General features: G+C 42.0%; 1 protein-coding gene and 1 non-coding gene across 33 annotated transcripts in view; one reads left to right on the top strand and one right to left on the bottom strand.

Moving 5' to 3' along the window:
- The window catches only part of NEK11 (NIMA related kinase 11), a 272,407-nt gene that overhangs the window by 9,065 nt on the left and 239,240 nt on the right, over positions 1-24,102 (bottom strand). The gene's annotated exons all lie outside the window — the stretch shown is intronic.
- LOC147379081 (U6 spliceosomal RNA) lies at positions 11,779-11,885 on the top strand. Its single transcript, XR_015135205.1, has one exon. It is a non-coding gene; the product is annotated as a U6 spliceosomal RNA (small nuclear RNA).

Here is a 24,102-nt window from a genome sequence, read left to right as displayed (position 1 = left end):
ATTCAGGACTTATTCCTTTAGGATGGACTGGTTTGATCTCCTTGCAGTGCAAGGGACACTCAAGAGTCTTCTCCAACACCACAGTTCAAAAGTATCAATTCTTCAGTGCTCAGCTTTCTTTATGATCCAACTCTCACATCCATACATGACTACTGGAAAAACCATAGCCTTTACTAGACAGACCTTTGTCAGCAAAGTAATGTCTCTGCTTTTTAATATGCTGTCTAGAAAAGCTGATCACAGCTTTTCTTCCAAGGAGTTAGCGTCTTTTAATTTCATGGCTGCAGTCACCATCTGAAGTGATTTTGGAGCCCAGGAAAATAAAGTCTCTCACTGTTTCCATTTTTCCCCCATCTATTTGCCATGAAGTGTTGGGACCAGATGCCAGGATCTTTGCTTTCTGAATGTTGAGTTTTAAGGCAACTTTTTCACTCTCCTCTTTCACTTTCATCAAGAGGCTTTTTAGTTCCTCTTCACTTTCTGCCTTAAGGGTGCTGTCATCTGCATATCTGAGATTATCGATATTTCTCCCGGCAATTTTGATTCCAGCTTGTGCTTCATACAGCCTGGCATTTCACAAGATGTACTCTGCATATAAGTTAAATAAGCAGGGTGATAATATACGGACTCAACGTACTCCTTTCCCAATTTGGAACTAGTCCATTGTTCCTTGTCCGGGACTAACTATTGCCTCTTGACCTGCATATAGATTTCTCAGGAGGCAGGTAAGGTGGTCTGGTATTCCCATCTCTTTATGAATTTTCCAGTTTGTTGTGATCTACATGGTCAAAGGCTTTGGCATAGTCAATAAAGCAGAAGTAGATGTTTTTCTGGAACTCTCTTGCTTTTTCCATGATCCACTGGATGTTGGAAATTTGATCTCTGGTTCCTCTGCCTTTTCTAAACCCAACTTGCACATCTGAAAGTTCTCAGTTCATATACTGTTGAAGCCTGACTTGGAGAATTTTGAGCATTACTTTGCTAGCATGTGAGATGAGTGCAATTGTGTGGTAGTTTGAACATCCTTGGCATTGCCTTTCTTTGGGATTGGAATGAAAACTGACTTTTCCAGTCATGTGGCCACTGCTGAGTTTTCCAAATTTGCTGGCATATTGAGTGCAGCACTTTCACAGCATCATCTTTCGCGATTTGAAATAGCTCAGCTGGAATTCCATCACCTCCACTAACTGTTTGGAGTGATGCTTCCTAAGGTCCATTTGACTTTGCATTCCAAGATGTCTGTCTCTAGATGAGTGATCACACGATCGTGATTCTCTGGTTCATGAAGATCTTTTTTGTGTAGTTGTTCTATGTATTCTTGCCACCTCTTCTTAATATCTTCTGCTTCTGTTAGGTCCATACCGTTTCTGTCCTTTATTGTGCCCATCTTTGCATGAAATGGTCCCTTGGTATCTGTAAATTTCTTGAGGAAATCTCAAGTCTTTCCTATTCTATTGTTTTCTTCTATTTCTTTGCATTGACCTCTGAGGAAGGCTTTCTAATCTCTCCTTGCTATTCTTTGGAACTCTGCATTCAGTTGGGTATATCTTTCCTTTTCTCCTTAGCCTTTAGCTTCTTTTCTTGTCTCAGCTATCTGTAAGGCCTCCTCAGACAACCATTTTGCATTTTTGCATTTCTCTTTCTTGGGGATAGTCTTGATTACTGCCTCCTGTACAATCACGAACCTCTGTCCATAGTTCTTCAGGCACTCTGTCTGTCAGATCTTATCCCTTGAATGTGTTTGTCACTTCTACTGTATAATCATAAGGGATTTGATATAGGTCATACCTGAATTGTCTAGTGGTTTTCCCTACTTTCTTCAATTTAAGTCTGAATTTGGCATAAAGAGTAGTTTTGAGTATTTCCTATTTTATTTTCATCCCTATTTCAAGTGGATTGGCTTTATCATCTTTGGATGAAAATGACCTCATATTTATTTGAGTGGAAAGGAAGGAAACTTATTCTTTAAAAAAAAAAATTCTATGTGTTAGTGGCTGTGTCTGTTTCATACATTCACACTGGGGCATCCAGAGAGTGCTGAGAGCCAGCCTGCTCCACCAGGAGGCCTTGGTGAAGGATGGAGGGAGTGAGCAGCGGAGGCTGCTCTGCAGCTATCACTCTCTGCCATGGGAGTGAAATAAGGCAGAGAGCAGCATCCAGGGGATTTTTGCCTCTGTTCTGAACAGTATTTTTAGCTTAACAGCAGAAAATATTTGACACCATCCCCTTCCTAGAAAGACCACGGGCAATTTCTCTTCAGGGAGAAGGAATGAGTTTCCACCGGTTCTGCTGCATCATCAGGTTTCCAAACTCCCTTAGCCCTGTCCTGTCTCTCAGGTCTAACAGGAAAGTCTCCCTCTTGCCTAGCACTGATTTGGTTTGCAAACTATTTCTCTCCCAGTAGAAATCCCCCAATAATGGCTACATTCACATTTCCTGTTTCCAGATTAATTAGCCTCTTAAGGAATGTGAAACTGAAAGCAAAGGACTTTTGTGTCTTTTCTGGTCTGCTCCCTTACCTGACTTGGGGCCCGCTGGGGATACAAGGCCTTTCTGAGTCATCTTTGACCTAGCGTTGTCCAGCCACAAAACTGTCCCAATGTTACTCATTCAGCACATTTTTAATGACCACCTCGTGCTTGCCAAGTTCTAAGATGCAGCCATAAGTCCATGACCTCACAGAACTCATACTTTAGTGGGAAAATGACAAATATAAAACAAATAAAGAAATAAGGTAATTTCAGATTTCTGCCTTTTGCTGCAAATGAAATAAAGAGGGAAACAGAAGAGTGAGAGCATGGCTGCCTAGAAGAGGGCTTGAATCCCCCAGCAAGGAGGAGGCAGAAAAGGTGCTTCTAGGGGGGCTGTGACCACCAGGCCCTGTCAGCTGAACCAGCTCCCGCATCTTCCTGACAGACCTTCAGGTGAGGAAGCAAGGCCCACCTCTAACGTTTGTGGAGATGTAGCAAGAAGACCGATGGAGGCCCACACGCGTCAAAATATTTATAAGTTGTGAACCAAGCTCATGAAGTGTTAAATAAAATATGACCTACCTTCTTACCCTGACAAATTAACTTCATAGAGACCTAGAAGGCCAGCTTCAGTATTCTCAGACTTCTGAGGTCTGCACTGGAACATGGCAGAGCTGGGTGAGCCAACCCCAACCCTCATCCCTAGATGAACACCCTGCCCCTGCCCCCCTCCCTCCCTAGCCTAGCTCCAGCTCCTAGTGTGAGGGGTCTCTGCACTCATGCCTGACACCTCAGCCCCTATATCCAAGAGCCACTGATGCCTCTGCAGATGGCCAGCCACCCTGTGACTTAGGGTGGTGCAAACTGGTAGCACAGACCACCCATGGGGAGGAAGGCCTAAGGCAGAGGCCCACAGATTCTAGAAATGAACTTAGGTCATTTGGGCAGAGAATTGCAGGGACCCAAGTGACCAGGGCACAGTCTAGAAGAGGAGACCCAGGCTCTGAGGATGCCAATCCCCTTGGCCTGATGGGCTACTGGGAGAATGACCAGAGGGGCACCCTCAACAGGCAGGCCCAGTGCTGGCCTTTTTGCCTGAGGCCTAGGGATGAGACTAGGAGGGAGGCTGCCTTTGTCAATGTGATTAAGGAAAGCCTCTCTGGGGGGAAGTGGAAGGAATAGCATTTGAATGGAGACTTGGATGGCCAGGTTCACTGGGGAGCAGGGCATTCCCAACTGAGGGAAGAGGTGGCCAGGCAGGTTAAGCTCTGCGTGGAAGGAAAGCAGACTAGGGTGACAAAGGCCTAACAGAGCAGCAGAATGACAGGCAGTGAGGGCAGACGCTCAGGCAGGGCAGAGAGCTTGGAGGATGAGGAAGGGATCCTGCCTTTACCTGTATGCAGTGGGACCTTTGAAGGGCCGACAGGATCTGAACCTTGTTATAACCAGATCACTCTGGTCCTGTGTGAAGTGAGTGAATCACAGGGAGCCACTGTCAAGGGCAAATCAAGAGATTTGAGCACCATGCAAAAGGCTTCAGTGCCCTTGATATAAAGATCCTTGTGACTAGTTCTTCCCCAAATTTTAGTGCCAAGAAAACTCTCCTACTAAGCTGGTTCTTGTTGACTCAGAGGGTTTCTCCTCTTGTCCAGGCCACCTGGAAGCTCAGAGCTGAGTTTGTTAGGGGAAGCACGCTGATTGAAACTGCCCACCCTGGCCAGGCACCATAGTAACCATTTGTATGAGTTGTTTTACCACAGGAGGTTCTGGTAAGGAACAGGGAACCAATAAGCCTCCACCAACCAGAAGAGCTCAAGAAAGGTCAAAAGGAGACACCACTTGTCCAACCACCTCCCAGAATCCTTCTCTCTGGCATCCATCTTGGCTGAATAAGGTGTGCACCACCAGGAAGAACTCTGAGTCAGAATGATTGGCTAAAGACAACCCCATGGGATGGGGTTGGGATGGGAAACTAATGGGGGTGGGAAACTAATCCCATCACCATAAAACCCAAGACTGCAAGCCATGTAACAGAGCGGTCCTCCTGGGTTCCTGTACCCTACTGCTTTCCATCCGGGTGCCCTTTCCCAATAAAATCTCTTGCTTTGTCAGCACATGTGTCTCCTCGGACAATTCATTTCCAAGTGTTAGACAAGAGCCCAGTTTCGGGCCCTGGAAGGGGTCCCCCTTCCTGCAACAAGTTGATACTTATTTGCAGGGTAAACTGTTCAATTTATCATCTGGCATCCAATCTCATTTTTTTTTTTTTTTTTTTTGCCATTCCATGCCTCATACAGAACTTCCCTGCCCACCTGGGGATGGAACCCATGCCCCCTGCATTGAAAGCATGGAGTCTTAACCGCTGGACCACCAGGAAAGTCCTCTAATCTCAATTTTATACATCACTTCCCATATATGCTTTTACAAACTTTTCTCAAAACACCAAAAAGTTGTAAAAAGTCTCAAAACACCAAAAAGCAATACTAGTTAGAAATGTAAGAAGTTGGGACGCAAGACACTGGTACCTGACCAGTAGTTCCTTTGGCAACGTGTACACCGGACGTTGTTTGTGTGTTTTGTTTTTGATTGCTTGGTGTATTGTAATTGAGGGGCAGATAGCAAGGAGCTTTTAAATGTCTGTTAACCTTTGATACTAAAAAATTGTAGCAACTTGTTGACATTCAGTTTCTAATCTTTACAAACAAATGAATGCCATGGCTTTTCACGACCCTCCTAACATTACTACAAGGATGTCATAAAACATTTTAAGATATACAAAATAGTGTAAAATATAATACAATGAACAAGCATATCCAACTCCCTGTTTATGGATTCAAGTATTAGCAAATGCAGCTGAAGCTCTGAATTCTCTCGCTAATTATAATCCCTTCCCAATCACCAGAGGTAACCACTATTCTGAATCTGGTGTTTTATCATACACAAGCATTTTAAAAATGCTTTTATTACATATGTAAGTATGTATCCCTCAGAAATAAGTAGCACTGTTCTGTGTGTTTTTACACTTTCAGTAAGTGGTGTCATACTTGGGTTTTTTCTTGCCTTTTTTTGCTAAAATTGTCAATATTTACCCCCTTTGCTGCTGGAGCATGCTGATTTTCTGCTTGTGCCAGTCCATAACTACTCTGAATTTGTTATCCTGATGAAGTACATTTCCGGTCGTTTCTACCACCCCCACCCCGTCACTACCACTTTCACTAACAAAGCTGCTGGGAACATTTATGAAAACCCTTTTTGGATTGTTTTTACTTCAAACTACAATGTATATGTATGTGTGTGTGTGTGTGTGTGTGTGTGTGTGTGTGTGTGTGGAAAACCAAGCCTTTCAGAGACTGTTCCTACATAATGTAATTATTTTCAGAATGACTTACCATCATTCACATCCTATCTTTCATAATGGATCCAAGATGGATATTTTATAAGAAAATACAATCTAGAGAGGGGTAGAATTACAGAACTTTTAAAAAGTCCTGCAAAGTAACAAGGAGTCATCTAATCAGATGCCTTCATTTTATAGGTGAGGAAAGTGACTCCGGGATGGGGGAGGGGCCTTCCCAGTGGTGAGCACTGAGCTTCAAGAATGGACTCTATACCGGCCTCCGCAAAGATGGACATACATGTGAGATAAACATAAAATAAACAAATCTTCAGTAGACAAGGCGCCATGAGATGTGGACCACTTGGTGAAGTCCTTCCTGGCTGAATTATGACTGTGCTTCTCTTGGTCAATTCAAACCACTTTCTTAATTTTTCAAAAGTCAGTTTCATCCTAGCTTTGCTGGAGTCAAAGGAGAGAGCAGGAGATTAAACAGATTTTCTAATCAAACACAAGAATAATTGGATTTGCAAAGGAAAATGAAAAGAAATCACAAGGGAAAAGAAATTAGAACATAAATATGTTTGGGAGAATTCCTCAGAACAAGAGTGAGTTGTTATAGTGGGAAACTACAGGTTTCCTTGGAGAAGAATGAATTTTAAAGCTGCCTTTCATTTGATTAGATTCTGTAAGAACTCTCTCCTTGACTAAACTTTAGTTAGGCTTCTCTGTGTCCATCTTCTGCTCAAGGAGGCCTCGTCCTCGGCTGCAGTCTCTGTCCCACTGGGCCCAGTTTAGCAAGGATTCCCATGCCCTTCATACCTAAGCAATTCCCCTTAGTAATCTTCTGTCCACTGACTTCCTTCCTGCTCACTGGCTACACATCCCCAGCCGTCCCTGTTGTACTCAAGCAGAGGTCAGTCTCTCTCCTTTATCGCAGTAGTCTTGAGTAAAGTCTTCCTCGCCTGTTTGATTTCTGTCTGGTGCAGTTTTTCTGAGACAGATTCACATCTCAGTGCCAGAAAGTCACTGGGTCCAGGGCAAAAACTGCCCATAATGAGAAGGGCTGTGTCTTGGTTAACCTGAGACAGACTCAGTGCCTGCCTGACATAGAAGCACAGTCACCAGTGGTGCCCATTCCATTGTCAAAAGGGTCCTGGTTTGGATAATAAATTATATGGTCACCCACACGTGATGTGAAATTTACTGGCTGAATTGTCATTGAGGACCTTAATGACAAGAGGACCTACTGGACTTCAAAATGGTGCTATAGCAACTACAAAGGACAAAAGAGAGCAGACTCTTTAGATGAGAACATCTCCTTTTAGTCCTGACTCCCCCTCCACCCCTCCCCCACTCCAAGACATACATAGTTACATTTGATTTGTATCATTTTATGTCCCCAGTTAAAATGGTTCTCCATGAATAAAACATGATTTTCATCACTTTGTAGCTCAACATGTTCACTCGTCGGCTTTATTGTACCTCTCATTTGATGACTACAGATTGGTTTATCACAGTATATTTACCATCAACAAGACATGCATTCCAGAGAGGGAAGGAGGGAGGAGATGAGCCCAGGAAAGCCAATGTGCCACAGGCCCGAGGAAAAACAGCTGAGATCAGGGAATCACACCTCATTCTCTGCTGAGTACCAGTAAAGGACTGAAACGACTTTGCAAAACAGTAACTGAAGCTGACACCTGCTCTTGACAGGTGGGGGCAGACCAAGATTGCCCTGTGCTTTCACCTGCTGTGAAAAGGGATAGGCAGGAGGGATTCCCCTACAGCCTCCCGCCAGGAAACACTGGGTTTCTTGTCTTCTGCCCTAACCCCAAAGGGGGAGACCCTCCATTAACGTGAGGTTTGTGAGTAATTTTGAGCAATGGCTTTTATAGTTACTTTCACTTATTTGGAACGATCTGCAAGAGGCCCTTATCTTGCAGAGTGCTCCCAGGTCCGATGGGATGGCTGCAGACTCTGTCAGCAAGATCTCAGGCTCTGGCTTTAAGATACAGATGGGCTGGGGGGCGGAGGGAAAGGATCGAATTAGGATAATCTCTAAATTTCCTGCTACTGGGAAAGTCAAAGATTCTATCCTCAGCTAGGTTTGATAGCCCCTGTTTTATAGGCAGGAAGATTTGAAAGAAGAGAGAGCAAGGCCACTGAGGGGGACTGGTGCCTCTTGACTTCAGCACTCCGTGTGTGACCCGCAGGAGGAGATGGCAAATTTAGAAAGAGGAACCAAGGCTGTCAGAAGGGTACTTTACCCTGGAAGCAGGATCCCGCCTGCAGCATCACCCCTCACTGGAGCTGGTTGGAAACACAGGCTTTCAGGACCCACACAGACCTACCGGATCAGATTTTTCATTTCAGAAGACTCCAAGTGATTCATGTGCGCTTTAGAGTCTGAGAACACAGGCTGGAGCTGTGGATTACATTTTGAATAGGAGGACTCCATAAAGCATTTCAAACTATGATGAAGTTTTGAAGAAATTCTGATGTTTTTATGGGATCAGGCCAGCTTTCCAAGCTCCGAGGCATCATTTCCCATACCACACCCTCTACAGAATTACGGAACTTAAATTTCTTACAATTTGAGTTTAAATCTGATAAGAGTAATGCTTCCATTGATGGGAGTCTTCATCAATTTCAGGCTGACTCTGTCTTTCTCATCTCTTCTCTCTCTCCTTCTCCCTAAATCTCTGACATGCAGCTTTACATTAGTAATAATCTTGGATTCATAACACACTCTCAGCATCGTGTTTGTCTTAAGAGGAGGACGCCAGCCTTGTCTGGGTTGGAGACTAGAAACTATAGTCTGGTAGTTTGCTTGCCCATGTTTGCCTGACTCCTAATTCTGCATCGGCTAGAAGCCCCTCTGCTTAAATAAGCAGGAAACCTCTTTCCCTTCAATTTGGGAAATATTGTATTCCAGTTTTATCTTACTGATAATCTAAGAAGTAACAAGCAAGCATAAACCTATGTTAATAGTTTTCCCACCTTTTCTTTGTATCTGGGACAGATATTGCAGAAATCATTTGGTATGAAATGAAGTTTCGATTAGTTCTAAAATATATTAGACGTGTATAATCGGTAGTCTTGGGAAGAAACAGGAAAAATTAAATTGCAGGTTTTAGTTGAACTATGTGAAACTGCCAGTTTTACAGGTTAAAAAAGTCAAATATTGGCAATTTCATTTATTCAACCTAGTTAGGATGTTTCAATTAAGATTTTCTTGACATAAGAAATATTAAGAGGTTTGACAGTGCTTTTTGTGGAGGCTGAGTTGTCTCTTAAAAATTTTTTTTAATTAATTAATTTATTTTTGGCTGTGCTGAGTTTCTTTGCTGCTTGGGCTTTTCTCTAGTTGCGGCAAGTGGATCCTACCCTCTAGTTGCAACGCTTGGGCTTCTCATTGCGGTGGCTTCTCTTGTTGCAGAGCACGGGTTCTAGAGTGAGTGGACTCAGCAGTTGCAGTTCCTGGGCTCTAGAGCACAGACTCAGTAGTGTGGCACATGGGTTTAGTTGCTCTGAGGCATGTAGGATCTTCTTGGATTAGGGATTGAACTCGTGTCTCCTGCTTTGGCTGGTGGATTCTTTACCACTGAGCCACCACAGAAGCCCTGAGTGGTTTCTTTTATTTGGGGATATTTTTTGGAAGTTGGGGCAAATGCTTTGAAGGCTAGACCACCATCTTTCTATTCTAAGCAGGCAGGGGAACATGGGCTGTGGGAAGGTTAAGTTTGGTTACAGATTTAGGATGAATGTATGTGTCCTTGAAGGAGGCTTATAACCTTCTGAATCTGTGAAATATATAAATGGTGACACAGAAATATAGATAGTTGACACACAAACTAGAGTAAGTTTCTTTTCTGCTTTCTTTCTACAGTCAGGTATACTTAATACTTGAACTCTGATACGAGTAAGAAAAGAAAAATTCCCCCTTCCGTATGTCAGCATCACTCTTTAGTTGGAATGAGAGGAGTGAAGTCAAAGTGAAGGGTAAGAATCTCTTCCCTTTCTTGGTAATTGTCACAGTCACACTGTAGGCCTGCTGTATTCCATGGCATGGTGGGCATAATTCTATGATAGGCCAAACTGCATCATGTTCTAATTATGTATTCAAATGTGCTGGTCCAAGGGTCACACTTTGACTTGAAGGTAGGGAGTGCATGCTAAGTTCCTTCAACTGTGTGACTCTTTGTGACCCTATGGACCATAGCCTGTCAGGCTCCTCTGTCTCTAGGCAAAACTGGAGTGGGGTGCCATTTTCTTCTCCAGGGGATCTCCCCAGCCCACTGTCTCTTGCATCTCCTACATTGGCAGGCAGGTTCTCTACCACTAGCGCCACCTGGGAAGCCCTGACTCGAAAGGTAGAGACCATGTCTTAATTGTGATGACGTGTCCAGTGTCTTCAAGGCAGCTTGGCAGACAGTAGGTGTCAGTAACTGCTATATGGCAAAATTTAAAATTTGTAGAACAAATGATGGCTTTTAGTAACTAATTACATTAACAAAAGTTGAAAATATTACATTAAAAATCTTTGTGGATTATGGAAACTAATTTGTCAATAAATATCAAGGGCCACATCCTATGAGCCAATAATTATGACAAAATATTATACCCTATGAACCAGTAATTACATTTATCTTCAGAAAGGCTTTGAAATTCAAAAACAGCATTTGGTAAAAAAAAAAAATGTTACATACAAGTTGGAAAATTATGTACAAGTTGGAAAAACTGAAAACAAAAATCCAAGAGTAGGAAAATATTTTTTTGGAATATTTAATAACATTGGAAAATGCTCAAGGAAGGAAGGGGAGAAAAATCATGACACACATCCTGCTTTTGTTTTAAACTTTAAAAAAAACCCTTTAAACGTAGCATCACATTACAAAGATGTCCCAAGTATTAAAAATTCTGCCAAAGCAGTGTTTGTAATGGCTATAGAATTCCATTGGATATAAATACAATAAGTTATGAATTGTGTTTTATAAATGTACACAAGCTTCCCTGGTGGCTTAGCAGTAAAGAATCCACCTGCAATGCAGGAGATGGAGGAGATGCAGGTTTGATCCCTGGGTCAAGAAGATTCCCTGGAGGAGGGCATGGCAACCCACTCCAGTATTCTTGCCTGGAGAATCCCATGCACAGAGGAGCCTGGCGGGCTACAGTCCATGGGGCCACAGAGTCAGACATGACTGAAGGGAATTAGCACGTGCACACACACTAAAATCACACACAGATGGGGTGATATGCATATTGTCTGGCACCTTCTTTTTCTCAGCTAACAATATTATCTAGAGAGCTCACCACAGAAGCACATGCAAAACTTCCTCAATTTGTTTTTTGTGCTGGGATAGTATTCCATTGCAGAGACGTGCACTGATTTTTTCAAAACAACTTGTATTGATACTTTCAACTATTTCTACCTTTTGCTATTAAATGGTCCTGTGACAGACACTTTTGACATATATTTCTGTGCATTTATGCAATTATATCCATGGGATAAATTCTGATACTGCTGGATCAAAGATTCTTTTTAAGAACTCCAATAGACATTGGCAAATTGCGCTCCAAACTTACACCAATGAATGCTGTCTTGAACACTGCATAAGGTCACTTCTTCATTTAAAATGAAATAATGGATGGGATACATTTGCATGCGTGTATTTGAAGCAGAGTTCATGAGCTCCAGTAATGCACAGTGCCATGAGAACTGGATCTCCCTCCTTTCTCCCCACATCCTTCCCACTCTGCCTTCCCTCCTTCTTGCCTTTTTTTTCTTCCTTCCTTCCTTCTCCTTCTCTCCTTTCCCTCCATCTTTCTTCCTTTCTTCCCTCCTTCCTGCCCCTCCTTTCTTCCTTTCCACCTTGTTACGGGAGGAGAGACATGTGGGAAATTAGAGTGAAGGTCATGTTCCAGTTAGAGCATTAGAAGAAAACAGGGAATAGGCTTAGCTGGAGCAAGGTGCTCCCTCTGGCAGGACAGATGCTGAAACTGGACCCATACAGAGGAGGTCAGCGTGGCCCCTGTCTGAGGACGATATACAATTCTGTGAAGTATTCCATATGTCACAGTAGCTGTGATGTGATGATGTGCTCACTAACTTTATTGTGGTGTGCTGGGCTAAGTCACTTCAGTTGTATCCGACTCTTTGTGACCGAATGGACGGTAGCCTGCCAGGCTCCTGTGTCCATAGGATTCTCCAGGCAAGGACTGCCATTTCCTGCTCCAGGGATTTTCCTGACCCAGGGCACTGGCAGGCAGGTTCTTTACCACTTCACCACCTGGGAAGCCTAATCTTATTGTGGTAATTGTGTCAAATCATGATGTACAAACCATCACACTGTACATGTTAAAAGATGAACTGAGGCATATTAAAAAATTTAAGAGTTTATTGAGCAAAAATAGATTTGAATGGAGTGGTGTTAAATCACAAGTGGTGAGGGCCCTCCACTGATGGGATCTCAGCGAGAGACTCTCTAGAGAAAAGGTGAAAACAAAGTGAGGAAATGATTGATGATTGGCTTCAGCCTCAAGCCTGATGGGTGGTTTGTGCTCAGCTGTCCTTGAGTTTCAATTTCATAACCTTGAGGCATATACAAATTTAGATTTTGGCTTGCTGATGTCGGCCGCAATAACATTAGAGACACACTGAACTCATGACCTACCAGTTTAATTAACCTAGTGTACACCTTAACCTTAACAACATCGTATGTCAAATGTATCTTGAGAAAACAGGAATGAAACTTGGAAGCAGACTGTTATGGGGAATACAGTACATAGAAATAAATCTGCAGTATGGGCATGTGTCTCATTTTCCTGGGCACAGAAAGGATTCAGGGAGGATCCTTGTTAAGATGCAGATTCTGATTCTGCACGTCTAGGGTGAGGCCTGAGGTTCTGCATTTCTAGTGGGCTTGCAGGTGACACTTATGTGACTGGTCTGGGATCACACTTTGAGGAAAAGCACTTAGTTGACAAAGCCTCCTGCCAGAAATCAGTTGGGAGTGGGTAAGCATTACTGTTGCAGTCAGGAATGCCCCTGCAAGTGTTACAAGGTGACAAAGAGATGGCAGGCTCAGCCAGTCACTGCTACTTCATCCACCAGCTCCAGTCAGGCCCACCGCAGCAAGGGGACCAGACAAATGCTTCATGAAACCTATGCTTATTTCCCCCACTCCTACAGGAACCCTTACCTTTAAATCAGATCATATTCTATTTGCTTCATCTCCAGAAGTCAGTAATAACTTCTGTCACACAGAGTCCTTCAGTATTTCCTTGATTTGAGGAATTAAACCCTGGTGTCACTGACTCTGTCCAGGGTTTAAGACTGCCTTTGGTTCAGTCTGCCCATAGCCTGCAGCTGGAGGGACAGAGGCCCTGCCTGTTCCTTTCCTTATGAGATGAGATGAACACAGTAGAACTACTGCCCGAAGGCCCAGAATTAACATGTGGCCTTACAGCACTGCGACTTCCCCTGGATTGGGCTACTTGTAAGCTTCTCTGCAACCTCCCCATATTCCACCAAGATATTTTCTGAAGTGTTAAATTTGGCAAAGCTAAGGGTGCTAATCTATGTTTAGGAACCAGGATACTGCTATATTTAAGTCTTCCTGTGTGATTGTTTCCTTGCCATCAATCCTTGTAAATCAAGAGGAGTTTAAATGCTAACTTCAAAAATTCACAAGCTGCAGTTGACAGGAACATTTTTCACCTCCCTGATCCAAGCAGACAATGCGTGATGCTGGAGGGCTAGCTGTTACCTCTCTCAGCTTCTGCTCAAGGATAGGGAGCCCAGATGATACCTGAGAACACACACACACACACACACAAACACACACACACTATACAGACAAGAGCTCTGGTTTGAAGCCTTAGGGAAACTAGCTAAAGCTTGCTCTCCTTTTCAAAACATAATCAAGAGGACAAGACTCGAATAAGCACAGGTCTTAAGAACTTTGTCACCTGAGGAAGCTGTTCAATGTATCCTCTGTGTTTATTTATACTCAGGAAAGTATTTGCATCTAAGAAATAGGTTCTGTGTGAGTGAATGGTATATTCTTCTAAAGCCTGGTGGATACTCAGGGTCAGCTTTCTGAGTAATAGACACAAATTAAGGATCCATGAGAAAAACTTCTAATATGCTTGTATTCACTTTAAATTTGCTCTAATTAAAGATCATTATAATATATTATGGTTAGCAATTAGGTTGTTTTTATGCTTGATTCATGATTTCATTTGCATTAAAAAGTTTTGAATAGAAAATCAGAGAGGCATAATGTTTCTTTCCTTTTTCAAGAAATTAGGATGGATAAACTCTATGTTTATAACAAACGATTATCTACCTGGTGTACAAAAGAAAACAGACAACTCTTTGAGAGTTATCTTTACATATAAACACATCAAAAGCCATACAGATCTTTATGCATTTATATGGATGATTTAAACGAAATATGAAATGGGAGCTTAGATAAAGGCTTGTTTCAGGACCATTGAATATCAAGGCTCTTTTCCACCAAGGATGCTGAAGGAACTGCTCAGGTTTCATGAGGAACAAGAAGTGCATAACCCTGGTCTGTTCCAAGGACACCTTTGCCATGGGTGTGCTGGCAGGCTGCACCGGTTCCAAAACTATTACCTCTGTTTCAAACCCACTCTTCCCTACTTGCATTGGGATGCTGAGCCCATGTCTCTGCTGACCATATTTTCCCTTTGTCAGCAGCTTTCTACTAGGCTCGCTCCACCAGAAGGGGGTGCCAGAGGGAGACAGGTGAGCGGGAGAACTTCCCTCCCATTCCTGTGAATGTCTGGCTGACCCGCTCCCCACCAGCAGCTGGTGAATTCACTTCTGGTTTCTCCGACCTGTCCAACTTTCCTGTAAACCCTCAGAGACCCCAGCGCAAGAAGCTGGCATCCTCTTTATCTGCAACCTGGGTACCACACTACGGGGCCCCTCTGCAAGCTCAGAGCCATTAGCATGAGTGACCCAGCAGTCCCCTGCTGAATGTCTGAGTCTCTGTGCCCAGGGCCCCTCCTCCAGGCTTCTGAGTTTTCATATCCCAATCTCTTCCTCCTACTCTTCTGACCTTGGTGCCAACCATTTCCTGCACTTGCTACTCTGAGATATTCCAGTATCCCCTCTGTCTTCTTGGCTCCCTAATACATGGTTAACAACTCAGTATTACACTCCCTCCACTAGAACAACTGGTGTGTGCCTTCTCCCAACAGGCCCTGCTTATGGACAAGCTGGTGGAGAGGCTGGGCAGGGGTCCTTCCCAAGATGTGTTCTCTGAACACAGAAGATGTCCTTAGGTGATCTGTTGTGTGATTTGATATTAAATCAGCTGTAGGTCAAGCTACCTGGCCCTTACCAAGGCATCAGACATGAGCACAAGAAAAAGTTGTTCTGTGATCTTCCACCTCCATCCACTGCTACCCACGTTCTAACAGGAAATGGGAATGAATAGGCTGTGAGGTGGTAATTACAGAATTCTACAACTTCCTCAGTGTACACACACTCACAAGCAGGTTTACACACTCATGACATACACCCACACACCACATCATACACACTTTTTCACCATTTCTTCAGCGAGAAATTAAAGCAATGAGAGGGATTTTCAGAGAGAAATCTGGAGAGCCACAACCAGGACACCAGGCGTGGTTTGCTGTTTTAGTTGCCAAGTCATGTCCAACTCTTTATGGCCCCAAGGACTGTAGCCAGCCAGGCTCCTCTGTTCATGCGGTTAGATGAAGAGAATTCTATGTTGTTAGCAGAATAAATGCCAGCAATGCTGGGGTTGCAGTTGACATTTATTTCCCTATACAGTGGACTGAAAAGTAAATGCACCTTGATTTGAAATACTTTTAAATGAGTGGGAAAATTTCCAGTAATTCATTTACTTTTAGGAAACTCATAATGCTAAAGTGCTGCTTGTTCAGATGCCAACACAGGAGGCAACACTCTAACCGGAACAAACGCTCCTGTTTTTGCAGAAGGCAGTCGTGTGCTGCACGAGTCTTGCTCAGGCAAGTTCCCAAGAACCTTTTGCTCGTGCTGCTTGAACACAGCAAGATTGCACACACGGAAACACTCTGTGAAGGATGTCAGGTGTGTTGCTTTGTCTACAACAGTGAGGACTGGAAATAGCTCCTGAATCTTGTCTATTTCTCCTGCCTCTCATTTTTTGTCTTCCTATTTGAACCATCTTGGAACAGGCACGCATGAGCACCATAGGGGTCCTGAGACTATTGGCTGAATCACCTTTGCCCCTAGTCGAGGTTGGAAGGGATCAACTAGAGTTTGTGGTGCTTGTTACAGATGTAGAAGCTACAGTTATAGGCTGAGTTGGCTGAACATTCATTTGAAAAATATTCAGTGTCTTCTAGAGAGACAGTGGCAGGCTATGAGCAGATTCTTCAGAGGAAGGATCCCTGCAGCCCATACCTGCCCGGATCCCACACTACCCGGAAGTCGCCTGGATCAGTCCTCAGGATCCCTGGATTCTAGGTCTGCTCTGTCCACAGGCTGAGGCTTAGAGGACATTCCTGTCATCTGCAGAGTGAGCTCAAAGCTATACTGCATGTCGTCCAGACTAAATGTCAACAAGTTACAGAGATGCTACATTGTCTTGATGGCATGAAAACCATTTCAGTTTTCACAGTCTGGAGATGGCACATGCCCACACAGTCCATTCTGGTCAGCATCTAGTATTAGACACAGTGGCTGGGCACAGGCATCAGTGTGGCAGGCAGTGCTGCTGATGTGGGGTTGGGGAGGAGACCCAGATGCTGGTCACAGACATGACTGCAATTAACCCTTCTCCTGCGTCCCAGGCCCTGGACCTAATTACCTCAGGTAATAACAGGCATTGTTATCCACATTCACAGATGATGAGGTTAAATCTCAAAGAGGTGAAGCTGTGGCTCAAGGTCATAGAGCTGTTTGACGGCAAAAAGTCAGTTTATACCCAGGTCTCCTTCTCAGGGCAATCACAAAGCCCCGTCTGACTCCCTCTCTCCCCACTCAATTTTAGGCTTTAGGAGCCTTTTCTCAGGTGATTACAATTTTACAGGCAAAACTCATAACTCCTTGGGTGACAGAGACCTGGTTATAATATTATGACAGGTTAGTATTTTCCTAAGATTAACCAGCCAGTCCTTTAAAATAAAAAGTAAGTTTAAAGCCTCTCCGGTCTTTGTGGGCATCCATTGAATTGGCCAGTGGTTTACAACTGTTGCTGCGTCCTCCTCCTCTCCAGTACGTCTATCCCTGGACCTTACTGATTTATATGCACCAAACGTTTGCAAGAACTGTACTCTTCATGCTGGTCTCCAGTGTTCCTTCTAAGTGACAAACATCTGCCACCTTAGCACCTTCTTTAATACTTCTGTTTTTGCATGCATGCTCCTAAACAGGATTTACTCATCACTATTCAGCCAACAACTTGGAACGCAACACTGGGCTTCTATGTGCTTGATCAAATTTAGGTCAAACGTCATAAGAAACAAATGAGAGTAGGCAACATTATCTTTCTCATTTTATGAAGCAGGAAAGGGAGGCCCAGAAAACTCAGCAAGTCACTCAAAACTACAGAGCAGGTAAGTCACAGAGTTGATCTTGAAGTTCCAGCCAAATTTCCAGGGCTGACACAGTTCCCAACACATGTAAACACAGAGCTTGAGGAATCCCCAGAACTCCACTGTACACAGCAGAATTCGTGGAAGGAGGAAAATAGTTAACAGGGCTAGTGGTATTTCCTTCCCTCCGACCTTGGTGTAGGAAGAAGCTCTGTGGTCCTCAGGTTGTGGAGTTGGATGCAACGGCTGGGCTGTCAGTATTTACAGACATTCCGTCAGGGGTGCTGACAAGAGCAGCTTAAAGAAATGAAACATCATTTTCAAGCACACTTTGGAAGATACAAACTGCTTGAGATGCCCCATTATGTTGTTACACAACTCCTGTATTTTCTGTATTCGTCATTTTTTTCCTGCACAGATATAGACTGTACTTCCTTCTACTGATGTGCCGAAGCAGCCAAGAAACATCCTGCTGCAGTTGACACTCTAAAGGTACAAATATGCCAGAGCCTCTGACATTGCTTTTCGCTTTGAAGTTTGAAAGAATGTGTGTCATATACAAAGTAAAAGTTAAAAATTAAAAACAATGAGATGCAAGAGATAAAAAACAATACAGTGTGTAGAATGTAATAGCAAGATGTTCATCAGTGAATTTGTCTATGAAATTTCCCCCCTTCTAGTCCTGAGAAGTCATCTTTGAGGCCTCACTGTCTCCTATGAACACCTTGCATCAAGCCTCACATGAAAGCCCTGCTCCTTACTGCAGCCCTACATGCTATCCAGAGAAAAGAGACCTCTGATTGTCTGAAAACTGACCTTAAAGCCCATTTTCCTTAAGTTTAATCACAGTCCACCCAAGGGATTATTATAGATGAGTGAGTGATCTTTCAGAGACTTGGGGACACCAGAAGGAAGAAACTCATTTATTTATGTCCCCATATTTCATTCATTCATCCACTCACTCATCCTTTTGTACTCATTGAATACCTAATCTTTGTGCCAAGGAATCAAGGCATCCTGTTTAAATCATCTATCTTTTTTCCATGGACAAATGCAATAAGGAAGTCTTACAAATGCAATAATCATATCTGCCTTTCAAAACACACCATTTCACCCTCACATTTCTCAACATGAGGGGTGTTTTTTTTTATAATGCTATTTAGGCTGTCTGGCAAAAACCTTCTAAGTTAATTTACTCACCACCTTCCACTTAGGCAGAAAATTGTGTCATACAAACACATGCACAAATTAGAGAGCACTTGTCTTATACCCAAATAACCTAGTCTATGAAGAATCTTGGTATGATTTGAGAGGTATTGAAACCTCATTGTCTGGAAGCTGTGTTTAATGAGGACTCTTTCCTGGTCTTCCTTTCTTGTTTGATGGGGTCTCATAATAAGCATCATGGTGTCCATGCTTCTGATTGCAGGAGATGAATGTTAGCCTGAATCTCAACTAGGAAATGACTCTCTTATGAATTTTTAAAGTAATCCAAGTAGCAATTTCAGAGACTAACTTTGTGTTGCTTTGGTTTCCCAAAAAAATTCAATTAGGAAAGAATGTATATACCAGTGAATTTTAAATGTTTTTCCCAATTCCATGGCAGGTAAAATATTCACAGAGACCAAGGGTCCTAATATTCCAGAAAGCTACAGGCCAAGCAAATAGCAAAAAGCATTCTGGAGGAATTAAGTAGCACCTAGCATTTTACAGAATGCATAGAAGAAGTATGAATTACAAAAACTAGACAATAGTGACTGAACTTAAGTTGAATCTTACCAATCATTAGGAGCTAATATAATTAAGTTTTACAAATTGTTAAAGGGTTCTGATGCAAAGAATAGGTCATCTCAGTTCAGAATAGAGTGGGACATGCCAAAGACCACCAGCAAAATATGTGCCATACAAGGAGGAGAAAAAGCTGGACCAGACTGGACAAGTCATGCTGCAGAAGGGTACCTGCCATGTCCTAGGGAAGGAGGTGGAAATTTGTTGTGCTCACTCTATCTTGTCCTCTGCACCCCTGCATTTAGCCGTCAGATTTCTTCATTCATACTGTTCACATGCCAAAAAGTAAAGTTGATCACACTCCACAAATACTTGAGAGACCTTTAGACAGTTCTGTGTTAAGAAACACTCCACGCTTTAATATGTCAAGACTTTCTTGGCTATTACAGATACATAATATAATAAGGCTTATATGGAAAAGGCCTGAACACGGGCAAACCAACCCAGCAGAATCCCTTCCTGAAGTCTGAAGAGGCTCCACGTTGCGTTACTGTTGGGTGGCCTGCTTTTCTTAGAACATCTAAACTAGTAATTGTACTTCAACACTTCTTTATTAGTTGACCATAAAAATAGAAAGTCAAACACAGTTAATTAATGCATGGCAGTAGGGAAACACACTCATCAAATCAGCCAAGGGCATCCCTGTCATTTATTCCTCAGAGACTTCAAATCAAAATCTGTCTTCAGTTTTGCTCTTAACTCTTCTTCAAGGGTCACGTATTTTTAATTAAAAAAAAAATGTAAGAAGGAAACATTTAATTCTAATTAAATCAACAGATAGTAAATATTCTCTAAGTACTTCTAGTCTTACTTTTAAATAGAGTTAAACCACCTAGAAGACTATGTGGTCTAGTTCATCATAGACCATCACCAAAAGAAGCCACCTCTATGAACTTCCCATCTGCATTTCCTGCATAAAGATTGTTGAGGATGTGACATCCCTCCATATGCTCTATATGAAACTAAACACAAAAGCTCTGTTTCCCCTGAGGAATAAGTAACAGTCACATTCTTGCTAATGAGAACTAGTAACTATATCATGTCTCTCTGTTTTGACTTGGTTTCCTAGAAGCTCAGGACCACACTTCACACTCTGCCATAGCAACAACAGTCACACTTTGACTACCCCTCACTTCTCTCTGATCTTCATTTTCTATATATATTATTAGGTTTATTACATATTTCATTTAATGTAAAAATGAATTAAATAAACTTCTCTCAGGAATTAGAGGTAATCTCTGATCAGCACAACATGCTATGCATATGTGTCAACTGGTAGTCTGATTTTCAGATCCCTTTAACAGAGAATTAGAGAATAAATTTTTAAGTAAAATTTCAGTCTCTCAAAGACAAAGACTGTGTCTCATTTCACTCTTCACTCCACCATTCTCTGCAAATAGCAGGGGCTACTGAAGGCAATAAGGACTAACACTGCTTATTGAGGGCTGGGTCCATATTTCTTAGAATTTGATATAAACCGGGACTGGAATTTGGCTCCAAAGTAGGAGTTGGAGGATTAGAAGATAAGTAGAGAAGGTTTTAATTTCCGTGGTAAGAAGTCCTCTGATCTTAGAGTTGGGGAGACTTGTGGAAATCTGGTGCATGATTACAAGTTGTCCTGAGGCTCCTGGATCAAGGGCCTGGTGGAGTGCCAGAGAGTCTGGCAGCACTGCAGCAGCAGGGGACAACCGTGGCCTAATGAAAAATTGTCCAAGACCAATGACTTGAACAAGAGACAAGGGAGACAGAGCCCTGTGCCTGGGCAGCAACCTATGCCTCTGTAAGCTGCCTTCTCTCACCTGCCCCGCTCTCCTCCAATCTCAACTGGTTCTCTGCTTTTCTCTGTGATGTACATCATAATTTCCTGGGATTGGAACACTGCTGTTGAAGATATATTAGAAAATAATCCTTTCTTCCCTCCTCTTGTGAGATGATGCAAAGGCAGAGGCACCCTGTCTTTTCTGAAATCTCTTTTGTCAGTTTCATTTCTGCCCTGATATTGATGAGAATGCACAGTTTGACAAGAGTGAGACGGGAATACATGAGCTCAGCTTCCTGCTTGTGCTGTCATCCATGCTGGGTCTGTAACTGAGCAGGGCTCCAAAGCCATGGCAAATCAGAACAGCAAAACAGAGGCTGAGAAGTCTCTGATGTGCTTGAGAAAATCTATTCCTATGTCCAGCATGATTAGTCTGTGGAGAGACCTGGTTGATGAGCTGAAAATATAACTGTACTTATAGATTAGAAGAATTAATATTAAAATACACTACCCAAGGCAATTTACAGATTCAATGCGATTCCTATTGCACTCCAATGGCATTTTTCATACAACTAGAACAAATAATATAAACAATGTGTATGGAAACACAAAAGATCCCAAATAGGCAAAACTATCTTTAGAAAAAAAGGACAAAGCTACAGGTATCATACTCTCTGATTTCAAACTACACTACAAAGTTTCAGTAATCAAAACAGTATGGTATTGGCATGAAAACAAACACATTGATCAATGAAGTAGAATAGAGAGCCCAGAACCTATACTTAGGTGGTCAAGTAATCTACAACAAACATGGCAAGAATACAGAATGGAGAAAAGACATCCTCTTCAGTAAACAGTGTTTGGAAAATGCAGTAGCTAAATTTAAAAGAATCAAACTGAACTGCATTCTCATACTATATAAAAAAATAAACTTCAAATGGATTAAAGACTTAAATGTGAGACCTGAAATCATAAAACTCAGTTTTTCTTTGACATTGATCTTAGCAATTGTTTTTTGGATTTGTGTCCTCAGGCAAGAGAAACAAAAGCAAAAATAGTCAAATGGGATAACCCCAAACCAAAAAGCTTTTGCACAGTGAAGGAAACTACCTACAAAATGAAAAGACATCTACTGAATGGAGAATATATTTGCAAATCACATATACAATAAGGTTGAAAGTGAAAGTGTTAGTTGGTCAGTCATGTCCAACTATTTGTGACCCCATGAACTGAAGGCCACCAGGTTCTTCTGTCCATGGAATTTTCCAGGCAAGGATACTTGAGTGGGTAGGCATTCCTTTCAGGAGATCTTCCTGACCCAAGGACTGAACCCAGGTCTCCCATAGTACAGGCAGATTCTTTACCATCTGAGCCACCAGGGGAGCCCAAAGTGAAAGTGTCAGTCACTCAGTCTTGTCTAACTCTATGTGACCCCATGGACTGTAGTCTTTTAGTCTCCTATGTTCATGGAATTCTCCAGGCAAGAATACTGGAGTGTGTAGCCATTCCCTTCTCCAAGGGATCTTCTCAGCCCAGGGATCAAACCCAGGTCTCCTGCATTTCAGGCAGGTTCTTTACTATCAGAGCCACTAGGGCCTGGATTAACAATATTATTAAGAGGTTAATATCCAAAATATACAAAGAACTCATACAACTAAATATCAAAAAACAAACAACCTGATTAAGATATGGGCAGAGAATCTGAATAGACATTTTTCTAAAGAAGACATACAGATGGCCAACAGACACATGAAAAAAATGCTCAACATCACTAATCATCAGGGAAAATGCAATTCAAAACCACAATGAGACATCACCTCACACTCAAAATGGCTATCACCAAAAGAAATAACAAGTGTTGGTGAGGATGTGGAGAAAAGGGATCCCTCGTACAGTGTTGATGGGACTACAACTATCAATAGCAGTCTGAGGTTCCTCATAAAACTGAAAATAGAACTGCCATAGGATCTAGAAGTTTTACTACTCGGTATTTACCTGAAGAAAACAAAACACTAATTCTAAAAGATATATGCATCTATGTTTACTGCAGCATTAGTTACAAATCAAGATATGAAAGCAACCTAAGGGTCAGTGGATAGATGAATGGATAAAGATGCTTATACACACACACATATATATATATAAACACATATATATATTATATATAAACATATATATGTATGTTTATATATAAACATACATATATTATACATATTTTCCATATATATATATATATATATATATATATATATATATATATATAAAATGAAACATTACTCAGCCATAGAAAAGAAGGAAATCTTGTCATTTGCCACATGGATAGAATGTCCTTGAGGATATTATGCAAAGTGAAATAAATCAGATGAAGAAAGACAAATAACATGTAATTTCACTCATATGTGGAATCTAAAAAACAAAACAAGTGAAGAAATGTAACAAAACAGAAACAGACTTATGGATACAGAGAATAAGCAGGTGGCTGCCAGGTGGGAGCGGGGAGGGGGAATGAGTGAAATAGGTGAGGGAGGTTAAGAGGTACAAACTTTCAGTTACAAGAGAAGTGAACCACAGGGATAACTGTAACCATAGTTACAGTCAGTAACTATGTAATAACTTTGGTGACAGATGGTAACTAGACTTATCACTGTGATCATATTGTAATGTATAGAAATATCAAATCACTGTGCTGTGCATCTGGAGCTAACAGAGTGTTACAGGTCAATTATACTTCAACAAACTCATAGAAAAAGAGTTCAGATTTGTGATTATCCAAGATGGGGGAAGAGGGAACTGGATGAAGGCAGTCAAAAGGTACAAACTACCAGTTATAAGATAAACAAGTCCTGGGATGTAATGTACAACATGAGAAATATAATTAACACTACTGTATGTTGTTATGAAAGTTGTTAAGAATTCTCATCTCAGGGAAAGAAAATTTCTTTTTCTTTTTTGTATTTGTAAGAAATGATAGATGTTCACTAAACATATTATAGTCATCATTTCATGATATATGTAAGTCAAATCATTATTCTGTACACCTTAAATTTATACAGTGCTGTATGTAGGTCAATTACGGAGCTTCCCTGGTGGCTTAGGGGTAAAGAATCTGCCTGCCAATGCAGGAGACACAAGTTTGATCCCTGGGTCAGGAAGATCCCCTG

The sequence above is a fragment of the Bos grunniens genome, chromosome 1 (genome assembly GCF_055505025.1).
Source record: "Bos grunniens cultivar Pamir isolate PY7600 chromosome 1, Bosgru_T2T1.0, whole genome shotgun sequence".
NCBI lineage: Eukaryota > Metazoa > Chordata > Mammalia > Artiodactyla > Bovidae > Bos > Bos grunniens.
This window is presented reverse-complemented; position numbering and strand designations above follow the sequence as displayed.